This window comes from Protopterus annectens, chromosome 14.part0 (assembly GCF_019279795.1).
Source record: "Protopterus annectens isolate FY-2018-M chromosome 14.part0, PAN1.0, whole genome shotgun sequence".
NCBI classification, from domain to species: domain Eukaryota; kingdom Metazoa; phylum Chordata; order Ceratodontiformes; family Protopteridae; genus Protopterus; species Protopterus annectens.
Genome location: NC_056748.1, coordinates 1131320349 through 1131341640, shown reverse-complemented (window position 1 = coordinate 1131341640; position 21292 = coordinate 1131320349). Strand labels below are relative to the sequence as shown.

The following is a 21292-nucleotide window of genomic DNA, read 5'->3' as shown; positions in this document are numbered from 1 at the left end:
ATATAGTAAGGGTGTGTGTGGGGGGCACAGCCTCCCACATTAGAAGGGTATGGGGGTGTAGCCCCCCACCTATTTTAAATGTTGTAAACCATAGACTTGGATACCTACAAGTTGAATGGGAAACTCTTTCAGAAGATAATGTATACCCAAACTATGTGGGGGGGCTATGTGCCCCACACCCCCCAGTGTGGGTTACTGTGTCCCCCACATCTCCCCGCTACTACATATACTAACTCCAGGATCGCACTACAGTGTGGAACAGGGCATATGCCTTTTTAGATGAAATGAGTTTCAGTCAAATGAGTTTTCAGTGAAGTGAGCTTCCAGTGAATTGTGTTCAGGCAATTCATTTTCAGTGTAATGAGGCTTCGATGAAATGAGTTTGTGAAATTTGTTATCTATCAAAGTAGACCCATATATATATATATATATATATATATATATATATATATATACAAACACACACACACACACACACACACACACACACACACACACACACATACAGCAACTCATTGCATGGAAGTGCAGATTTTCTTTACTATTGTTTAATGAAAGACTCTTGCATACAACCCCACAGTTCCCCCCCAAAACTGAAAAATACTCAGAATTCATGTCAAAACTCTCTGGCAACTTTTACATTTCTAAGTGGTCTGACAGTTTGGTAGTCAACATTCAGTATGTCAGCATTTCATTCACTGTCTAGATACCACATGATCCCTTTCCAAAAAAAAAAAAAAAAAAAACCTAGGTTCTGCCCATCAGACTATATTGAATTTGTGCACAGCCAGTAGGTCTTCAGGTATGACACTAAGGTATGTAACTTACAGGAAGTAAATGAATGGTCACCTTTCTTCTAACTTCTTGTAGGTTATTGACTTAGATATTTCTTCACAGTCTCTTTCTGAAATGTCATTTTTGGTCCTTTGCTGCAGTTGACCATCAGTTCTGTAGATGATCTCCTTGAAATCTCCTACCTCCATTCCTAGTAGTGCCCTCTGTGTGGGGCCACCTTGACAGGGGCAAAAGGGGATTGGAGAAACTGTCCATGGTGGGGTGGGGGCCCATCTGCACTCTTGGTAGTACCATGCAGGTGAGGATTCCTTGGCCTATGGGAAATACATATGGAACCACTTGGGTGGGAAGGGAAATTGGCTGGTCACCTGCAGTGTCGTGATGTGTACTCACATAAGGATTTTTCCTTTATCCATTCTTCCTTCTGATCTGCAGGGTTTATATCACCTATGTGGGTAAGCAACAATGGTGGAAGGGAATGCCTTCAACCATGAGGTGTCACATTTCTTTTGTTTGCCACCTATGCAGCAAAAGCCCTTGTCATGATCCCACTGTTGCCACCAGCACTTGTGGACTACCATGTCCCTGCATTCCCTAATGTCATCCGTGTGAAAGGTGTGAGCAGCCAAAGCCGCCTTATTCCTTTTCTATCTGGCCAGTACCAGCAGGAGCCCGAGCTGTGAATTATTCTCTAATCATCTAGACCTAATCCCTCTATACTGTGAAGCATTACTGAAGTAATGGATCTGAATAATATTAGCAGTCACCACAGACCCCAGATTTACTTCCACATTGCAAATTCCTTATCAAAAAATAAAAAATAATTGTCAGTGACCAGCTCTCCCTCTCCTGTATACAACCTCCATCACCTGTATTTTATCTCTCATATTGTCTTCCTGCAAATACTATTCTGTTGTGGTCATAACCGTTAAAACTGTGTTTATCCTTTAACTCATACAGTCCAATGGAGCTCAGGCAGTTTGCATTGTAACTTCCAATGGGCAGAGCCTAAGCCTAATGACAGAAACAAATGATGTCCTCACATTTCAAACAAATCTTCATATCTCTGGAACCATAGGGGTTATCAAAGAAGTATAAATGGCAATTCCTTCAACAGAAACAATTTTTATAGTGGTAGTGAAAATTATATCTATATAAATTAATATAACTGCCAATATCTCTTCAGCTGCACTAAACAGAGGGCAATATTAATGCAGTTGTTTTCCATTGTGTAGGCTTTAAGATGAAATCTTTTAAAACCTTGTACAAATCATGGTTTTGGAATTATTGATGAAAATATGAACAAACAATATTTGACGCCTAGAGGTGTCAGCAGGAGTTAACTGCAGATGTGCCTGGGGGTGTCACTCAGAGGTAATGAGTTAATATTTTGTAATACACAGAGCAGCATGACTATGCACCAAATTCAGAAAAAAAGCACATCTCTTGTAAGGTCTACTGAAAGTTTTGTCACAGCTTTTCATGCAATGCAATGCAATGCAGTAGAGCTACCGCTGGCCACAACAGAACAGCAGCAAGAAGCTAAAGCAGCTTTAAAAGCTGTAAAACACTTCACTGTCACAAGAGTGTAGCAGAGTGAAGTTGCAACAGCTTTTAAATTCATGTGAGTGGGACACTTGGCTTCTGGTGACTGCGTGTGGAAGCACTATTTCATGGCTTTCCAATCTGTAAAACACACTGAATTTCTTTCAGTTTTTTTCTATAACTAGTAGTACATTGGAAAGGTTAAAGATGCAGGTACTACAAAGAATTATGACTGTGATTCCCTGATAAATACTCCATTGTTACATGTTCTCAGCATGGATGTCAAGATTTAAATTGAGACCCCTGCTTTACTCTGCAATAAAGATACATTTCTTGATATCCATGTCTCAGAATTGTAACACAGGTATCAACGGAGACTATAATTTCCTACATCTAGGCCTAGTTTATTTTTTTCTTTTTCAGGCCCACATCTGGGAATAGTTTCATACACTGGTGTAAAACAGTAAATTTCCTCAACTTGGTCTGATATAAACAAGTAAACGAGAAGACTGTAAGACTTCTCTCCTCCATTCTACGCAAGAGCGCAATCCTCTCTTTGAAGACAGCATACCAAGCCCTTATCTTATCTTACAACTCTGAAGACAGCATACCAAGCCCTTATGTTATCTTACAACTCTGAAGACAGCATACCAAGCCCTTATGTTATCTTACAACTCTGAAGACAGCATACCAAGCCCTTATGTTATCTTACAACTCTGAATACGCAATGTGTGCTGTGCACAGAACTTCAACCATATCAGGTTTGAATACCGCTTGATATGTATTTGTAATCAGGTAAAGGAAAAAAGGAATACTGGCTTTTTGTACTGTGATATCATGAAACCTATAAATGAACTGAATACACACCGACAGCTTTCTTGCTGTCAGTATCTTTTCCAGTGTAGCACACCCATCCATATAAAACACATTTTGAAGATGATCCACATTTAATACTTGTGCCAGTAAATAACCATCTTCTTTTATCTACCTATTTTCTGTTAGTCCCTTGACTCTCAATTGAAATTACTCATTATTAAAAGAAAATCACTATATTTATTTTACCTTTGACAACCAGCTAGGATCATGATTCCAAGGATCTTTTCCAACCATGACCTGGACCACCTGACAAAGACATAGTATGTCACAATAACTGGCAATATTTGACATTAGAGATCGCAGTTAATTTATAGTAGTAAAAATTTTAATATAGTACAAAAGTATATAGATAAAACTGTAAAGAGAGATTTTTTTCCAAATGAACAACAATGCAAAGTTTCTTTGACATATGTAGAAATCGTCGATGAGTATTGAAATTGGTAAAACAAGCAGTAAAAAAATAGCACATCTAGTATAGAGCTTTGTTATATGTAGTGTGTGTGTGTGTGTGTATACATATATATATATATATATATATATATATATATATATATATATATATATATGTCCCATAAAGAACGCTGACACCCATATGGCTGATGTTCAGAATATCGACAATGGGGAAATGCTATCTCCCAATAGTGCAGAATGGAAAAATGTGCATTCTTGCACTGTAGTTCTGTCTCGGAGTTGGTATATTAAAGGTACTGGTGGTATGGGGGGGGGGGTGCAGGGTGGCGTAACCCCCCTGCTAGCACAGAAAAGGAAATGTTTTCCTTTTTTGTGAAGTTCTAGCGCTGTTGATATTGTGAGTGTTGACCATATGGCGTCTGCCATATGGGTGGCAGTGTTTTGGGCTGTCGGTGTTCTGTGTATATATATATATATATATATATATATATATATATATGTATGTCTGTGTGTGTGTGTGTGTGTGTGTGTGTGTTAGGACCACTGGAAGAAAGCTGTTATAAAGTTCGTTAAAGAAGTATAGTAGTTCATGTGTGCCAGAATACTCATGCTAAACTGTCATTGCATAGAATTCTACTCAACAATTATGTCAGAAATGTCAGAAATGTTTGGTATACGCATAGGTGCAAATTTATATTAATATAATGAATCCAGCTACCTGTGCAACATTGAGGAGCCTGAAAGTTTAGTATTGGTATCAGGGAAGTGAACACTTAGTGTGTTAACCTGCATCTTTGAAACAATCAATTTGCTTCTTTTAGTTTGTGTGCAAACTGACAGAATCATAGTAGTCTGTCTGTTCTTAAAATGCATTTCCTCCCTAGTTACTTACCTTGGCTTTCTTTTTGTCATTTATGTTTGCATTCTCATTTTTTTTCCCAAGGAAGATCTCTTCCAACAAATGTTCTCCTTAGCTGTAACATGCTCAACCCTCATTGATTACTGTGCAGGAAGTTGTCGTCCTGCTCTGATGAGCTGACATTGGGTTTAGAGGAGTCCATTACTTAATCATTTATATGGAGAGAGTATTTTCTGATTAGGTCAGATATGCTCATAATTGTTGTTTAATTTTCAATTTTAAAGTTAGTTACACATAGCGGGGTAAGCTGGTCTTCAAACCTCCATGCATTCTGCATTCCTTTCATGTAAAACCAAATATGAATGCTTTTGTTTCAGTGTCACAGAAGCATGTCACATGCAGCTCAATGTATATAACTCTTAATTGTCTCTGATTTTGCTTAATGTCACTAAATTTTACCTTTCATTTGTTTAGAGTTTTTGCAGACTGCCCCAGAGTTTGCCTCTTATTTTTACCCTGTCCATCCTTCAAAAAATGTCTGAATTTCTAGTAAATCACAGAGGAGTACACTCAAACTAAAGGTCATCTCTGTGTATAGTTCATTTTGTGTGGAAAATGCATGCTAATGCAAAACCTGTGCAATTGATAAATGAACATAATGCATTTAACCCATGTGCAGCATTACCGTATTTAGTTACTTGCATTAAAAAAAGAAAAAGAAAAACCACAGAAGAAAGAGAGCCAGCCTAATAGTGCAAGAAATACAAGAAAGCTCCAACTTTGCATTATCAGTGACACGCAGGAAGTATTTCTCTCATGTCCATGGAGTGACCAAGTTTGTGATCAGGAAATAATGGTAAAATTAAACAGAATGTGAAGTAAATCAGAGTTGGAAGCCATCTTGTCATCAGAAATGAAAGAAAGGTTGCTGGTATATGAAAAAAATGGTTGTGGATGATCTAGGTTACTGCGAGGGCCTACTGCATTAGATATGCTCTTCCATGAGTCGCCGGCTATTTTACACAAGTCCCTTCTGTACAGCGTGAGGAAAAGTAATAAGGCCTTACCAGCTGTCTGACGATCATGACTTCTTAGTGTACAGCTTGTGTTACAAACTCAGGATATTTCTAAGAAGGGAGAGTATTGATTCATTAGTAATGTAAGGGTTAAGGCATTAAGTGGAAAGGTAGCTTTGGCTGTGATTGGTAACCACTTGGTTTCATTTAAGGTTATACAGTGATGTTCGGTGGGCTAAAAAAAATGACTAAGACTGAGAATGTTATTCAGTAGTTTGTGGTAAATTAATATTGTATAGAGAGGGAAAGACTATTGTATAGTCAATGCATACTCTAGTCTGGGTAAAAAGATTTATCTCAAAAATCTTTGTTGGAGAGAAGGTATACTACTTTATAAGAGTTTTCTAGTTTAACTCTTTGACTAGAGCTCAGTGTGTAGATTAAAGGAAATAGTTTCCTCCGATTCCAGTAGCATAGCTAGTGTGTGGCAAAGGGGTAGCTGCCCCAGGTGCAATATTTTAGCAGCATGATCCTCGGCTCCATTTGTGTTGCTTTTTTTTGTTTATTTGTGCTCTCCCATAGAAATCATGATGGACATGGGGTGGGTATTAGGACCTGGCACTGGCTAGGTCTACCCCTCCCTCCATTTAGTTATTCATCTGTTTCCAGTACATATGAGTTACCAGTCTGCTTTCTTCACCACAAGTTGTCCAGGGAATGTGAACGCGATCCCTGTTGCTTTAAGACATGCTCCACGGAGATGCTTCTATTTTTACCTGCCAGATGTAATGATAGCACAACAGGCTCACTGTTCTTCCATTCATTACAGCAACCCACTTTTGGTGAAGAAAAATTATTTGTATATATCTATATCAAATGGTGGCCTGCTATAGCAGTAAGGGTAGGTTATACCACTGATTGTATTCCATTAGCGTAGCTAGATCATCAAAGTTTTTTTTTTTTTTTTATCTCCCTCAATGTATGTGACGGGCATAGGGTCGAGGGCCACCAGAACAAAGGGACTTTTTTTTGAGAGGGAATGAGATAGGGGAGCAGCACCTGGCACCACAAGAGCCAGCTACCCCTCTGTCTGATTCTATGCCAAAATATTTTTTGTTGTGTGACATATAGCAAAGAATTACCAGGCACATCCTTAGTTACAAAAGTAGAGGATTAATTTGTTTTGCTGATTGCAGCAAATAACGTCCATGGATTCTGAGTTGATAGCCAGCTTGTTTTAACAAACCATTTCTGAATAGTAACAAAGCCTTCTTGTAAGTCATTGCTTTTGTTTGTTCTTGTTAATAACCATGCCAGCTGCATGTGGATTGGAAGAAATGTGTGGTAGATGCCAAGGATCCGCAGCATCAGCGACTGACAGGAAGTATTGCCCTCTTATGTCCATGGAGAGCCAAAGTCTGATCAGGAAATTAATAAAAGTAAGAGAAAAAAACTGGGGCTAGTACAAATGGCACCAGCATATGTGAATGAGGTAGTAGTTACTGACATAAATATTTTGTTTAGCAGAAAACTCCTGAGCCATGAAATACGTCTTCTGAAAATCTGCTGCCATCTCGTATCTACAGTAGAAGGGAATGGTCTGCTATCTCTAATGCATGCATTAGGTCCAAAAATATTTCAGCAGAACATGTATCATTGTCCACATCAGTTATGATTTAATTGGTGGTGTATAAAAAAGTTACATGCACTCTAATGCTGCATATCTCCCTCTCTGGGATGGATATTTCTGTATCAAGACTCTGACCCAAAATACCTTTTTAAAAACAGTGCATCTATGTAATCTATGAATTTCTAAGTCTTTGAAAGGAGATCAGCAATCCTGGAGCACAATTCCTTATCAGAAGATGACAATGAAAACCCAGTCCAAGATTTTTTTAAATCATGTTATATTCTTAGCACATTGCAGCCTAGTATGTTCTGCACATATAATATCATAGTTGGACACACTTAAACAGCAATTTGTCATGTATTTTCCTGGATTTAGCACTGTGTATTTTAATAGTACTATCCAAAAATGCCTTAAAACTTGCGTCTCCATCATAAGTTCATTAGCAGATACTCATCTTTACCCAGTTCCAAATCTAATGGCCAAACGTCACTTAATGAGAGTTAGAGTGGAAATAAGCATTGAATCTCATGATTCCCTGTACATATCACTTCTCCGACTCAGTGGTATTGAAGTATACTTATTGGTGGAAAACTTTACTGTGAGCCATTCATTTACTCTACTGACAAACCAGGAAGTAAGTGCTTATGCCCTGTTAGGGAGTCCTTGAAGGATTTTGAATGTAAAGATTCACTTTTGGCACTTAACTGTGTTATTGTGTGGCTCATTCACTAAAGATGCATCAGCCTTTTAAAGAAGCTTTAGCCCCTTGAATCTTATTTAATATGCAACAAGAGGCTGTTCCATTAGCACGGTGCCCTTAATGCATGCACACTATTTTTCTGTATTATGCAGTGGGGGGATTGATGTAGCCAGTCCTTTTCAGCGACATACACTGATATAGTCACATTTACATTCCCTGGGCATGCCAGCCACAAATAGGCTTTCACACAACTGCAGCTGATCTCAAACCCGTGGCTGCATTGTAACAGCTATTAACAAGTGATAAAAGGAGACATACCCCAGGAAACAGTGGGTATGCCTCATACATACCTTCTTTGACCCTTGATGACAATGTAAGATTCCACTGCATTGTAAATGATCTCCTTGTTACCAAAAGCTCCCTTATTTTGGGTGACTTTAACTACCCATCAGTAAACTAGATCACTTATACCACCATTGTAAGCTTTGTCCAAAAGCTCCCTTGAGTAGCTGGTGAATAACCTACTAGAGTGCACAATGTTTGTGATGAGAGTCTTACAAATATTTCTAATACCTGCACTGCTCCACTGGTATCTCATTCTCCAGATGGTGATGTTGGACCACAAACTTATCACATCCTTTAAACTCCCAAATATTCATACAGCAAACCCCACTGAATTTAAGGCCTATAAACCTGCCACCCTCGACCTATTGTATGATGACATAGCAAAATTCATTTAAGATTGCATTTCCCCAGACCTTAATACAGCAGCAAGGTTCACCAAGAAACTCTACAACCATTTCGAAAAATACATAGAGCTAGCAGACCCTACTATTTATTTATTTTATTTTACATTTGTTGACCGGGATAGTCCAACTGGATATATGTCCATTTTCAGCAGAGGCCCAGGGAGAAAAGCTCCCGGTAACACAGACAGAACATAACACATACGAGTCAAACATATTTACAAAGCCCTCTAGTAGGTACTCACAATATAGATGGTGTGTAATAGTATACAAAAACAACAGGTTGCAGCAAGCTATTATGAGCAAGAGATGCGTACAATATTAATTTAAATAAGGCATTGAATAAGTAGTGATTAATCAGGGTTAGTACAGGGACAAAGCCAGTGCTCTTTAAAGTACTGTTTGAGGCCTTTTTTTGAAGAGACTTAAAGGTAAGGTTAGATGGAAGTGAATTCCAAGTTTTACCAATGACGTTGGCAAACAGGGAGTTGCCGGCTGAGTTAATGGCTTTGTGGGTTTGGACCAACAGTTTATTGGATGATCGTAGTTGCCTTGAATTACTGTATGGCTTTATGATATTTTTGAGTGCCAGAGTATTTTCAGGGTGGTACAGAATTTTGTGTGCTACTGTAAGCTGATTGAACAGAAGTAGGCTAGGCAGTTCTAGCCACCCGAGAAGACTGAGGTTTTGATAGTGACGTGTCCTATAGGTTGAGCCTATGGCAAATCTGGCAATATGGTTGCAACAGTGAGAGAGCTTCAGTTTTGCAAAAATTGGAGAGTATGGGGGAGGCATATAGGAGGGTAGAGAGTAGGTGTGAGCGGGCAATTGCAGTCCTAGCTAATGAAGTTAGAAAAGGTTTGATTCTATATAATGAGCCAAGCTTCTTATTAATGTTTTTTATAGTTTTATTGATATGGAGATCAAATTTGAGATTATTGTCCACTATTACTCCTAAAAGCTTAGTATGGTCATCTGGAGAGAGAGAGAGAGAGAGAGAGAGAGAGAGAGAGAGGTACCGCTGTTGGATGTCACGGAGAAGGAAAATGGGGGGGGGGTCTACTGGTGGGGGTAAAGAGGAGCAGTTTAGTTTTGTTGGGATTTAACAACAGATGGTGATTAGAGAGCCAGTTTTCAACTGTGTTAAATGTGTTTTGTGTTAAGGTTTGCAGGTCTAAAGGGGAGGAGCCTGTACAGATCAGGGTAGAATCATATACATATTGAATGAGGTTGCATCAGGGATGGCAGTATGAAGATTATTGATGAAGACAGAAAAGAGTAGAGGACCTAGAATAAAGCCCTGAGGGACACCAAGGGTGAGGACCTAGAATAGAGCCCTGAGGGACACCAAGGGTGAGGACCTAGAATAGAGCCCTGAGGGACACCAAGTGTGAGGACCTAGAATAGAGCCCTGAGGGACACCAAGGGTGAGGACCTAGAATAGAGCCCTGAGGGACACCAAGGGGTGAGGACCTAGAATAGAGCACTGGGGAACACCAAGGGTGAGGACCTAGAATAGAGCCCTGAGGGACACCAAGGGTGAGGACCTAGAATAGAGCCCTGAGGGACACCAAGGTGAGGACCTAGAATAGAGCCCTGAGGGACACCAAGGGTGAGAGGTAGGGTGGACAGTTTGCCCTGCCATAATACAGCCTGTTGTCAGCCATTAAGATAGGATAGGAACCACTGAATAGCATGGTTATCTAGGGAGATGGATTTTAGGGAATGCACAAGTAATTTGTGGTTGATCATATCAAAGGCCTTCGACAGGTCTACAAATAGGGATGAAGATAGCCTGTTGTTGTTCCTGTTTTGCAATATAGTATTTCTAAAAGAAAGGAGGACAGAGGTGGTGCTGTGATGTGGCCTGTACTACCATGTACTAGAAACAACAAACCATCCTGATGGTATACTACCATAAATAAATTATTAAAAAAAGATGCTTAAATTATTTAATAAATCTAAAACCTATGTTCCCAAATGCAACAAAAACATTACAAAAAAAATGAACAGTATCAGATCCACTAAAGAAGCCATGAGACTAGGTTGGCCTCAGAAGCCAAAGATCATTACAAAATCCTAATTTAGCTATTTTAGAGCTCTAAACATGTACCCTACATGGGGAGGGGGAGTTTGGCCAAGATAGCAAGCATTTAATAGCATAAAAATTTTGCTCTGCTTCTATACATTTTTGACCGGATTTAATTTTTAATTTCACTAAAAAAACTTCTAAAAAGGTAAAATAAAGAATTGCAAACTATTTGGAACTGTTTGGTGAAAAAAAAAATCCACTGCTTAAAATGTTCCTGTCTAAACTTCAGCTTGACTATATCAAATGAAAATGAATCACCCTAAGGCAACACTTCAAGAAGTCCACTGTGAGGAAGGCGCTACAATCACTCATCAGTAGTATTCAGGACTTGTGGTTAAAATTGGATAAACTAGACTCTAAGGTAAACACAATCAAAGAAGACTGTAAAAAGAATAAATTAATAAATGAAGCAGTTAAACAAAAACTTTAGATATCTGTCGTGGAAGACTCGCTCACTGATTTAGATGGTAGACTGACTGAAGATGAAATTAACATTAAATTTGTTTTAAAAGAAAAGTTCCTGGAGAAGACGGATGATCTTCAAAACAGGGCAAGAAGGAACAATATCAGGATATATGGAGTGCATGAGAAGCAAGAGGGAGAAATATGCTAAACTTTTTAACTACTTGGATTCCAAAAACTTTTTAACCTCCCTGAAGCCCTATCATATGGTATAGAGGGTGCACAGATCCCTATCAACAGATTCAGACAAGAAAACTTCAAATCCAAGATCCATAATAGTGAAATTAATTTACAGACAGGAGAAAGAGTTGGTTCTAAAAACTGCCTGGTCTGCATCACCCTTCAAAATCAGTGATAACTTTATCTCATTTTTGACTATGACTTTTCTTCTGTACTTATCTCAGAAATGAATGCACATATTCCTTTGCTGAAAGTCTAAATAAATCTGGAATAAAAACACATCTAGTTTACCCAGCAAAATTAAGACTTTTTTTGCCAGAGGAAGAAAAAACATTTGAAACCCTGGAAGATGCTGTTTCTTTTGTACAGAAAAACAACTTCCCACTGCAGAAATGGAGTGGACCTCATCTCAGAAAAGACACGCTACAAGAAATGAATGGACAGTAAAAGACAAAAATAAACTCCGGGACAAATGAAAATACTACATGGTTTTATAATTTGATTTTTGAATAATTTCTGAATGGATTTCATCAAAAGGTAAACCTTTTTATGTTTTCAATTTTTTCATATTAAAATACAGTTTCAGTAAGCAACAATTTCTTACTTATTGAAATGCATCTGATTTTCCACTAGATGGGGTAAAAATATAAATCATAGTTACTAATCATTAGTAATCTGAAACATATCTGAGTTTAGACAAAGTTTTATATTTCACTTTATTTAAATATCAATAAGAAGGCATTTAAGTAATGATAATTAGTCTGGGTTTGATACAGAGTGAAAGTTTTTTTTAAAACAATGTACTAAAAGAAGATGTGCAGATATGTTCTGTTATGGTTATCTGTTGAATTTAAACCTTTAAATCAACAGCAATCTTACTAAATGTTGGGGAAAGGCTTAAATAATATGTAGTTGATGAATTTTACATTAAATGGGGTTTAGCTGACCTCTTTTCTTTTTCTTCATTAAAACTGTTGGTGTCTTTTTACATAGATTGCGAATACTCCAATGCTATCGTGAGCCATTTTAACTACGATCATCTTTTACCTCATTTTCCCACCTGAAAGTCTAAGTGTTTAAACGTGTTTTACTTTAATAGCATAAATGGGCTTATTTGAGTCTCCACAGTAGCCTGGTTTCATTTTGAACAGCTCATGAGAAAGGAAGTGCTACATGAACTGTTACCCCTCCAGAAACAGGAAATGAATGGAACATTAAAAAGGACATTATTGGAAGGTTTTGAAGACTTATTTACATTAATCATCCAATGTAGAACTGATTTTGTGAGTTAAAATATGCTTTTTAATTTTATACTCAATATTACTACTTTAGTGGAACAAAAGAAGCTTCTGTTCTATGGAAACTTGTGATGGGGATTACAAGATGGGGTGTCATGATACATAGAGGAAATGACCTCTGAAAGTGGGTTACTCAAAAGCACCCTTTATAAACCATATAATGCTGCTCTAAAGGGATTATGTGAAAGCTTCATTAATAAGATCAGCATACATTTTAAGTTACAGGAAGTTTTATTTATTTTTGTTTAAAAAAGAAAAAAGTTTGAAGCATTTAATACATAAATTTAACAGTTTTTTTTAAAGTTAACAGCATTCCTGCTTTCTAGAAGACACCTCAGAAGCCTATCCTATATTATGTCATGATGACTACTAGATGTGAGTGTGTATGTTTGTTTATGCTTGCATACTTGCATTTGATTGTAACTATATGGAGAGGGTGACGTTTAGATATATATAAGTATGTGATCACGTAGCTCTGTGGAGAGAACTGTACAGCTGTATATGGAGCGGGCACACATAAACCTGAAATCCTTTAGTAGAAGAGTTTGCATAAAAATAACATTTTAACCTATTGACAACATATGTGATATGGCTGCTTATAATTGATCAAATATAAGCACAGGTAATGCAATTAAGTTAATCTCACCAAGAGTTTAGTTCTGGTATACCCGGCTAAGATTGCAGTAATAAAGATAACACTGACATGAACAGCAAGCTTTTATACACAATATACAGGACTGCTTAAGTAGAAGGTTCTCCCACATACCCTACATAAAAGCTCAGCAATAAATTATAACCGTCAATGTAGTATACTATGCACTGTATGTAGTAGTTAGTTATTTGGTAGAAAGGGTATATAAAAGTCCTAGAATTAGGAAAATCATACTTTAAGAAAGTAATGAATAACACATTAGTAAATAATATGAATACACAAAGAAATGACAACTGTTATAAGTAAAGTGGTTTCCTATCTCAAATGTGATCTTATAAGATTAAGCTAATTGTTTAGTTCTCTGTTATGTATGTTAGAAGTACAACTATATAGTTATTGTATTCTATTTTATTCACATTTAGGGTTACCACCTGTCCCACTTTGTGAGGGACAGTCCCTCTTTGGGCAGTTGTGTCCTGCGAAAAAACTGAAAAAATGGTAGATGACCTGAGATTTTTGCACGGAAATATTTCCTAAGTTTTCTTTCATAGTTTTATAAAACAGTTATTTTTTATATGAAACACCTAAATGTTATATGAAATAGCATAAGCAACTCAAATGCTACACGAATAAGCTTTTATTTTGGCAAAAAGGTGAAGTTCTATCCTTTGTACTGGTCATGGGTATGTTTTGTCCTGCAAATCTGACATTTCTACAGAAAATGTCCCACTTTGAGCTTTGAAAAGGTGGTAACCCTATTCACATTATATTATATCTACATAAGCAGTAGCAAAGATTTGTGATTAGGTAGAGCTGTGGTGGTGTTAGCTAGTGGTTTGTATGAAATTTTCATCAAACCAGGAATATTTTGTTCCATGTTAGAGGATAAAAATATTTTTAACTTAGATTTCGATTACTTGTTTTACAATGTTTGTCCATAACAAGTTGTTTATATGGTAGATCTGTATTCATTATAGTAAACAATTGTTCATTAGTTTTTAAACTATTTGTTCTCAAAGATGCCAAGATATAAATGTCTTTCACTAAATGTTTGTTTAAATAAGTATTCAACATTACATAAAGCAGACATTGTCTTCTTGCAAGAAACACATCTTTTGACTGAAGATTAAGGCAGGTTGAAAATAAAGGACTATTTAATTCTAGCAAGTTCTCATTTTAGTTTGAAAATAAAAGGTATTATCCTTTGGAAAAAAACACTAGGTTTACTTAAAATAGTTGATGATCTGATAAGAATGGTATGCTGGTATTAGTGGTAATAGAAAGAGATAAAAAGCATTACACACTCATAAATGCTTATTGGATTCCTGGAAGTGAATCTAAAAGAGCCAAGCATATCTAGACATTGACATTATATTCAAAAGGAAATGTGATAGCCAGAGACCCCCCTCTAAAACAAATTATAAAATAAATAAATTCTGCCTTACTTAAATTCTTATGACACCCTACAAAACAAGGATATCGTTAGACTGGCATATCAAAAGCTGGGAGGAATGTGGCATTGGGTTTCAAAACAATGAGCTATACACTAATGCTTTAATTATTAAAATATTATTGTGGTTAGATTTTTTTTAGATTCTTCATATGTCTCTTGTTGGAAATCTTTACATGAGAAAATATTAATAGACAACAACAAATGTATCATAGATTCTTACAAGAAACTGGGTATCAATATATTCTACTAGGTTCTAAAATATTTTGTTCTGAATGAAAGACACAAGTTTGCTTTTATTCCATTTATTAACAAAATCCTTTAAAACTTTTAAAGGTGTATGAATTCAAGTAACTTACATAGAGCAGAGTGTGTGTGCTGTATCTTAAGCATTTCAAGGACTGAATGTGCATATAAATAGCAAGCACATGCTAGCTTCAGTGCCATTTTGAGAGTGCAGCCAGAGAGTGTGCATGTATGAGTGTAAAAGCTAGTTTGTATATGTTTGCCTGGTAAAGTTATTAAGCCTTATTATTGATGTCTTTGTACATAATAAAGGTGCTTGAACAGAACCCATGAAGTCTCTACTATTGTATCCTGACTAGATGAGCGACATGGTGTCAGAACTGGGATTCCAGAGACTGCTTTCCAGAGCTACGAGGTGCATAGTTAATAGTGAAGTTAAACCAAGAGAAATGAGCATGAAAAAGGGCCAGAAAACAACCAAAGGTAATGAAAACTTGCACAAACAGTTTATTTTATGAAAAAGATAAAATGGAGCATTACAAATCAGATTATTAAACAAGTGAGAGGCACAAAAGATTTGTTGATTAAACAAAATGTTTAAAATTAAGAGATTTGATAAAACAAGCATTAGAAAAGTATATAAGGGGTTTGTAATTACCTCAGAATTGCAAAACCAGCATGTTTAGAGTAAAATGAGCAGAAGAAATGTATAATGGGCATGGAAAGAGATTAAATGAGCAAAACTAATATAATAAGGGCAAAAAACAGCACATTAAACATAAGTAAAACAAGATAACTGCATGTTTTTTTGGCAAAGTGGTATGTCTTGGTATGACTACTACTTCATATTATATTCAGGGCATAACTAGAGTTATTTGAAGTATCACAAAGTATGTAAAAGTGCTTACAGTGTGTGCTTATTACTGTGCATTTATTCCGAAGAGTTTGTGTACAAGGTGCAACTATTTCGTAAAGCACAGTCAAAGTACAGCCATTTCAAAACATTTCTTGTGCTGTGTGTCTATTTGCAAAGTGCCACCATTACAGAGTGCTTCTTTCACTGTAAAGAATTTTTTTTAATTTTTGCATATTTCCGCTTTTAAAAAAAATTTTGTGAAGTGTCTATATTTTTATTTGACTGTATTAATTGTGGAGCTTTTCTCCCCAGGCCTCCACTGAAAATGGGTTCCTGACCCAGTAGACTTTCCCAGTCAATAAATGTCAATAAATAAATCTAGCAAAGTACTGCTATTTTGGAGAAGTTTCAGTGTGCTGTGTACTGTTTATTTGCCAACTGCAGTTACTTAGAAATGTTTCTTACTCTGAGCTTCTTCTGCCCAGTTTATTAGCACAGTGCAGTTATTTTGAAATGTTTCTTAAAATGATAAATGACTTTTATAGTACAGTAATTTAGAGTATTACAGTGTCCAAAAGACTTATTTTGCAAAGTTGTTATTCAGAGGCTTGTGTTATTGGGCATAGTTACACATACTGGCATAAATTTCTGGCATATGTATATGTTTGTGTGTTCATGCATATTTGCAGAATTCTTCACTAGTATGTGTTAATATGGCAGATGGATTTCAAAAGCCCTCACCACTTGTGTTTGATCTGAATATTGCAGAGACCTGGAGAATATTTGAGCAAGAGTACGATACTTTTATACAAGCAACTTATTCTGACAAAGATGCATGCACCAGGGCATTTATTTTGCTAAACCTAGCCAAGTCAGAGGCCATTGAAAGAGACCATTCATTTGTGTATGCACCAGCAGTTTATGAGGGAGAAGGTGAAAACTGCCATATTGTTGTACAGGCTGAGTCAAGGGAAGCCCTAGAGTGTTTGAAGAGCAAATTCAGAGAAATGTGTAATCCCCAGACAAATATTACATTAGAGAGGCATTTGTTTTACATGAGAGAGGAGAAACCAGGGGAAACTTTTACAGGTTATATTACTGACCTGAGGAACACCGCTAAAATGTGTTGGTTCATTGACTTAAAAGATGAGTTGCTAAATGGCAGGCTTGTGTGTGGTATTAATAGTGCTGCTGTGAGAAAGATTTTGCTTCGTGACAATGATTTAACTCTAAGCAAAGCTATTGAGATTTGTCAAATCCACAAAGTTACAAAAAGGCACACAAGTATGCTTAGAGGTGATAAGAGTATGGTTTCAGCAGGGTCCAGAGCAAATATAGACAGCATGCAACATGTGGTAACCATAGCCCCTGTGGGTTCCCCAAGGAAACCACACAGTTTTCCAGCAAGTCTTAAGAAAGGACCATGGTCAGTGCAGTATAATTATAAATCAGCAAAATCCAAATCTAGCTTTATAGTTAACTGTTGCAAATGTGGTGCCAATCATGAGTCTAAAAGAGAGAAATGCTTGGCATTTGGTCAGCAATGTCATAAGTGTAAAAAATGGAACCATTTTCAAAAGTTGTACAAATCAAGTAAACCTCACACAGTTATAAAGAAGGGTCACTTAAAAAATCAAGTTGATCATATAGAGAGCTGCAATTCTACTTTCTGTGTAGATGGTATATCAGTAATTAGTGAAAAGGTTGATGCAGTGAATTTGTTGCAAAGAACAAAGTATTTTGTACTGTCCATATCAATAGTAAATCCACCGAGCTCAAAGCAGACACTGGTTCAAAGTGTAATGTTATGTCAGCAGACACATTTGCTGAAGTGAGAACTGGTGAACAACTCAATGTGGCCAGTAGTGTGAAACTTGTTGCTTATGGAGGTGAAGAAATTCAAACCAAAGGCTCAGTAGTGCTTTCATGTTATTTGCCTAGCAACTGTTACAGCTTGTTATTCTATGTAGTCCGAAGACCTGTGCAGTCATTATTGGGTCTCAGAGATAGTTTAAGAATGAACCTGCTTTCTTTTAGCAAATAAGTTCATCATATATGCACATATAGTTCCAGTTTTTCTGAAACTATTTTCCCAGAGTATGCTGATGTTTTCCATGACAATTTGGGCAAACTTCCAGTTGTGTATTCTATGAAGTTAGACCCAGACCATCCAGTAATCAGACCAGCAAGAAAAGTTCCAAAAGCTATGCAGGATAAAGTTAAAGCTCAGTTGGATAAAATGGTGCAGTAAGGTGTAATCTGTCCAGTCACAGAACCAACTGAATGGGTGTCATCCATGATAGCAGCCCACAAGAAAGGCTCAGACAAAATCAGACTATGTATTGACCCAAGAGATTTGAACAAAGAATTAAAGTGACCACGTTATCCAATGTGTGCAGTCAAAGAAGTCATAGAGACCTAATACCTAATGACATTGTTTATTCTGTCTTGGATGCAAAAAGTTCATTTTGGCAAGTGATGCTTGATCGCAAATCCTCATTACTGACTACTTGTAGTACCCCGTTTGGCAGATATAGATGCCTAAGGATGCCATTTGGAATAAATTATGCATGTGAGGTCATCTGAGGTCTGAGCGTGCAACAGTGCAAATTGTTTCAGGTTATCCTTGAGCCATAATCGTTGATGATTTATTGGTTGGAGGCAATGGTGAAGCAGAGCAGGACAGAAACCTTAAGAAAGTTCTAGACAGAGCATGTGAAGTGAACTTAAAGCTCAGTCCTCTAAAGTACAAATTCAGACTACCAGAAGTTACATATGTAGGTAATTTATTTACCAGCACTGGCCTGAGACTAGACCTGTTCAAGCAAGCAGCTGTTCTTGAGATGCCAGCACCAGATAATGTTCAGGCTCTACAGCATTTTCTTTGCATGGTCAACTATTTAGGCAAGTTTATACCAGACTTCAGTGAGTTGACAGCACCTTTGAGAGAGCTGATGCACAAGAAAGTTACATGGTCTTGGCTGGAACAGCACCAGAGAGCATTTGAAGACCTTAAGCAGAAAATTGCCACCCCACCTACATTAAGTTATGATGTCAATAAACCAGTAACTCTTTCCTGTGATGCTTCAAAATTTGGTCTTAGTGCAGCTATTCTTCAAGAGGGCAGACCAGTAGCCTATGCATCTAGCACCCTTACCCAAACTGAAATGCAATATGCTCAGATTGAGAAAGAACTTTTGGCAATAGTATTTGCATGTTCAAAGTTTCATGATTGTCTATGGTCGTGCTATTCAGATTGAAACTGATCACCAACCTCTAGTTACTATTCTAAAGAAGCCTATGTATTCAGCTCCAGCAAGATTGCAAAGCTTGATGCTCAAACTGCAAAAGTACAACTTCAAGTTGGTCTATACCAAAGACAAACTTCTTTATCTGGCTAATACTTTATCCAGATCGCCCGGAAATACAATGGAACAGCTTGACGCAGAGAATTTTGACTTTGATGTAATGGAAGTGCGTAATTTTTCTACCACGAGACTTATTGAGCTAAGAGATCATACAAAGACTGATCCAATTTTGCAAAAGCTCAACCAGTACATTAATGTTGAATGGCCATCAAAGCAATCTAGTGTATCACCTGAAGTGCAAACTTATGTTCCTTACAGAGATGAGATGTTGATGGAAGATGGCATTATTTTCAAAGGTCCTAGAATTGTTGTTCCTGCTTGCTTACAACATGAATATATACAGATTTTGCATCGTGGTCACCCAGGTTCTGAATCTATCAAACAAAGGTGAGAGAACTAGTACTTTGGCCTTCTCTAGTAAAGGACATCGATAAAGTACTTCTTGTTCAGTATGCAGTACTAAACCGCATTTGCAAAGAGAACCACTTCAGCTAAATCAAGTTCCTTTGATTATTATAATATCATTGCATTATTTATATATTAGACAACATAGAGGTAATGGTAGGTTCTATAAGTATAGACATTATGTATGAATCTATCATATACTCATTGTTCATATACAGCGACTAATCAAGCATTTTTATTAAGTAAAGAGGGATATCATGGTTATAGAACGACAGCAAGCAATGGAGCATGAGTGCGGGAGAAAATTTTACTGTTTGACTTTTATTGCTTGAATTTACTAGGAAAGAGTTCTTATAGTTGGTGGCTTTGCAGTTGCCCTCCCCTACTGTAAATTTGATCTGGCACACTCCTCCCAGTCCAGTGTCATTACCTCATTCTACCTAATACAGGGAGAACATCTGAGAAGGCCAATCCACTTAGTTTCTGCTCCTCCTTTCTCTCTTTCCACTTAAAAAAAATTTCTAAGCTTGTTTCCTGCCTTTCTTGTGGGTAGTCTAATCTGGATACAGATTTGCTGTGTCCAGGACTGTTTGTGGGCTTCTGAGCCAAACTGGAAGCAAAGCTCTCTTCACCTAAGACTGGACTAGACAGTCAAGAGGAGAAGGAAAACACTTGCACCACACCACACTCATCACATAGTCCCTCAAAACCTACACCACCAAAACACGCACCTACATTCATGGAGGCTCTCAGTAAAAACCTGTGGAAGCAACAGGGACCTCCAAAGCAGAAACACAAGCAACCTCCACCCCTGAACACAACCCAAATGACACATAGCCCACAAACTCAGTGTGTCACTCAACCACAGCCCATAAGGCATAACAACATACACAACACCCTAGTCATAGGTGACTCTATAACCAGGCACACTGATGTTCCACTCACCAGGCTAAACAAGGAGAAAGTTACTGTCAGCTGCCTGTCGAGTGCCAGGATCCACCACATAATCCATGCACTCAGGTCACTCCATGACAAGTACAAATATGACTGTCATTGTCCATGTTGGTGTGAATGGCCTGAGACGTATCTCCCTGGACTACATGAAAAGGGACATGGAGGAGCTGTCTGATCTTGCAGCCCAAGCAGGTATGACCCTAGCCTGGAGTAGCATCCTGCCATCACCCAGAATGATACCACAGTACAAGGATAAAATGATTGACTTCAACAATTGCCTAAGCTTCTGGTGTCATTCTAAGGGGATCCAGTATCTGTCTGCCTGGGATGACATGATCGACAAACCACGATGCTTTGCCAGAGATGGCCTGCACCGTCGCCCCTGGGATTCCCGATACTGGCTAAGGCTCTAGCCACCACTATAGTGCCTTTTTTAGGCAAGGTTTAAATGACAAATTCACCACCGTTACAGGTACAAGCAAGCAGAATCTGAGGGTATTGCTACTCAATGCTAGAAGTCTAAACCTCAAAATGCACTCACTTGAGGCACTCCTTAAAATGGAGAACGTCGACATCTGTGCAGTGACAGAGACCTGGTTCAAGGCCCCAGAGAGTACCCCTGCATTACCAGGTGGTCTATATGACACTATCGAATGGACTAAATAGCGAATGCTATTTAGTCGATCCGATACTGTCGAAATGGCAAAATAGCGATGTCATGGAACATCAAATTTTTTCCCAGTGAAAAAT

The 21292-nt window shown here is 37.6% G+C and overlaps 1 protein-coding gene across 1 annotated transcript in view; it reads left to right on the top strand.

The window, feature by feature from the left end:
* DNTT (DNA nucleotidylexotransferase) overlaps positions 1-21292 on the top strand; it is an 877936-nt gene that overhangs the window by 30284 nt on the left and 826360 nt on the right. The window lies entirely within an intron of this gene.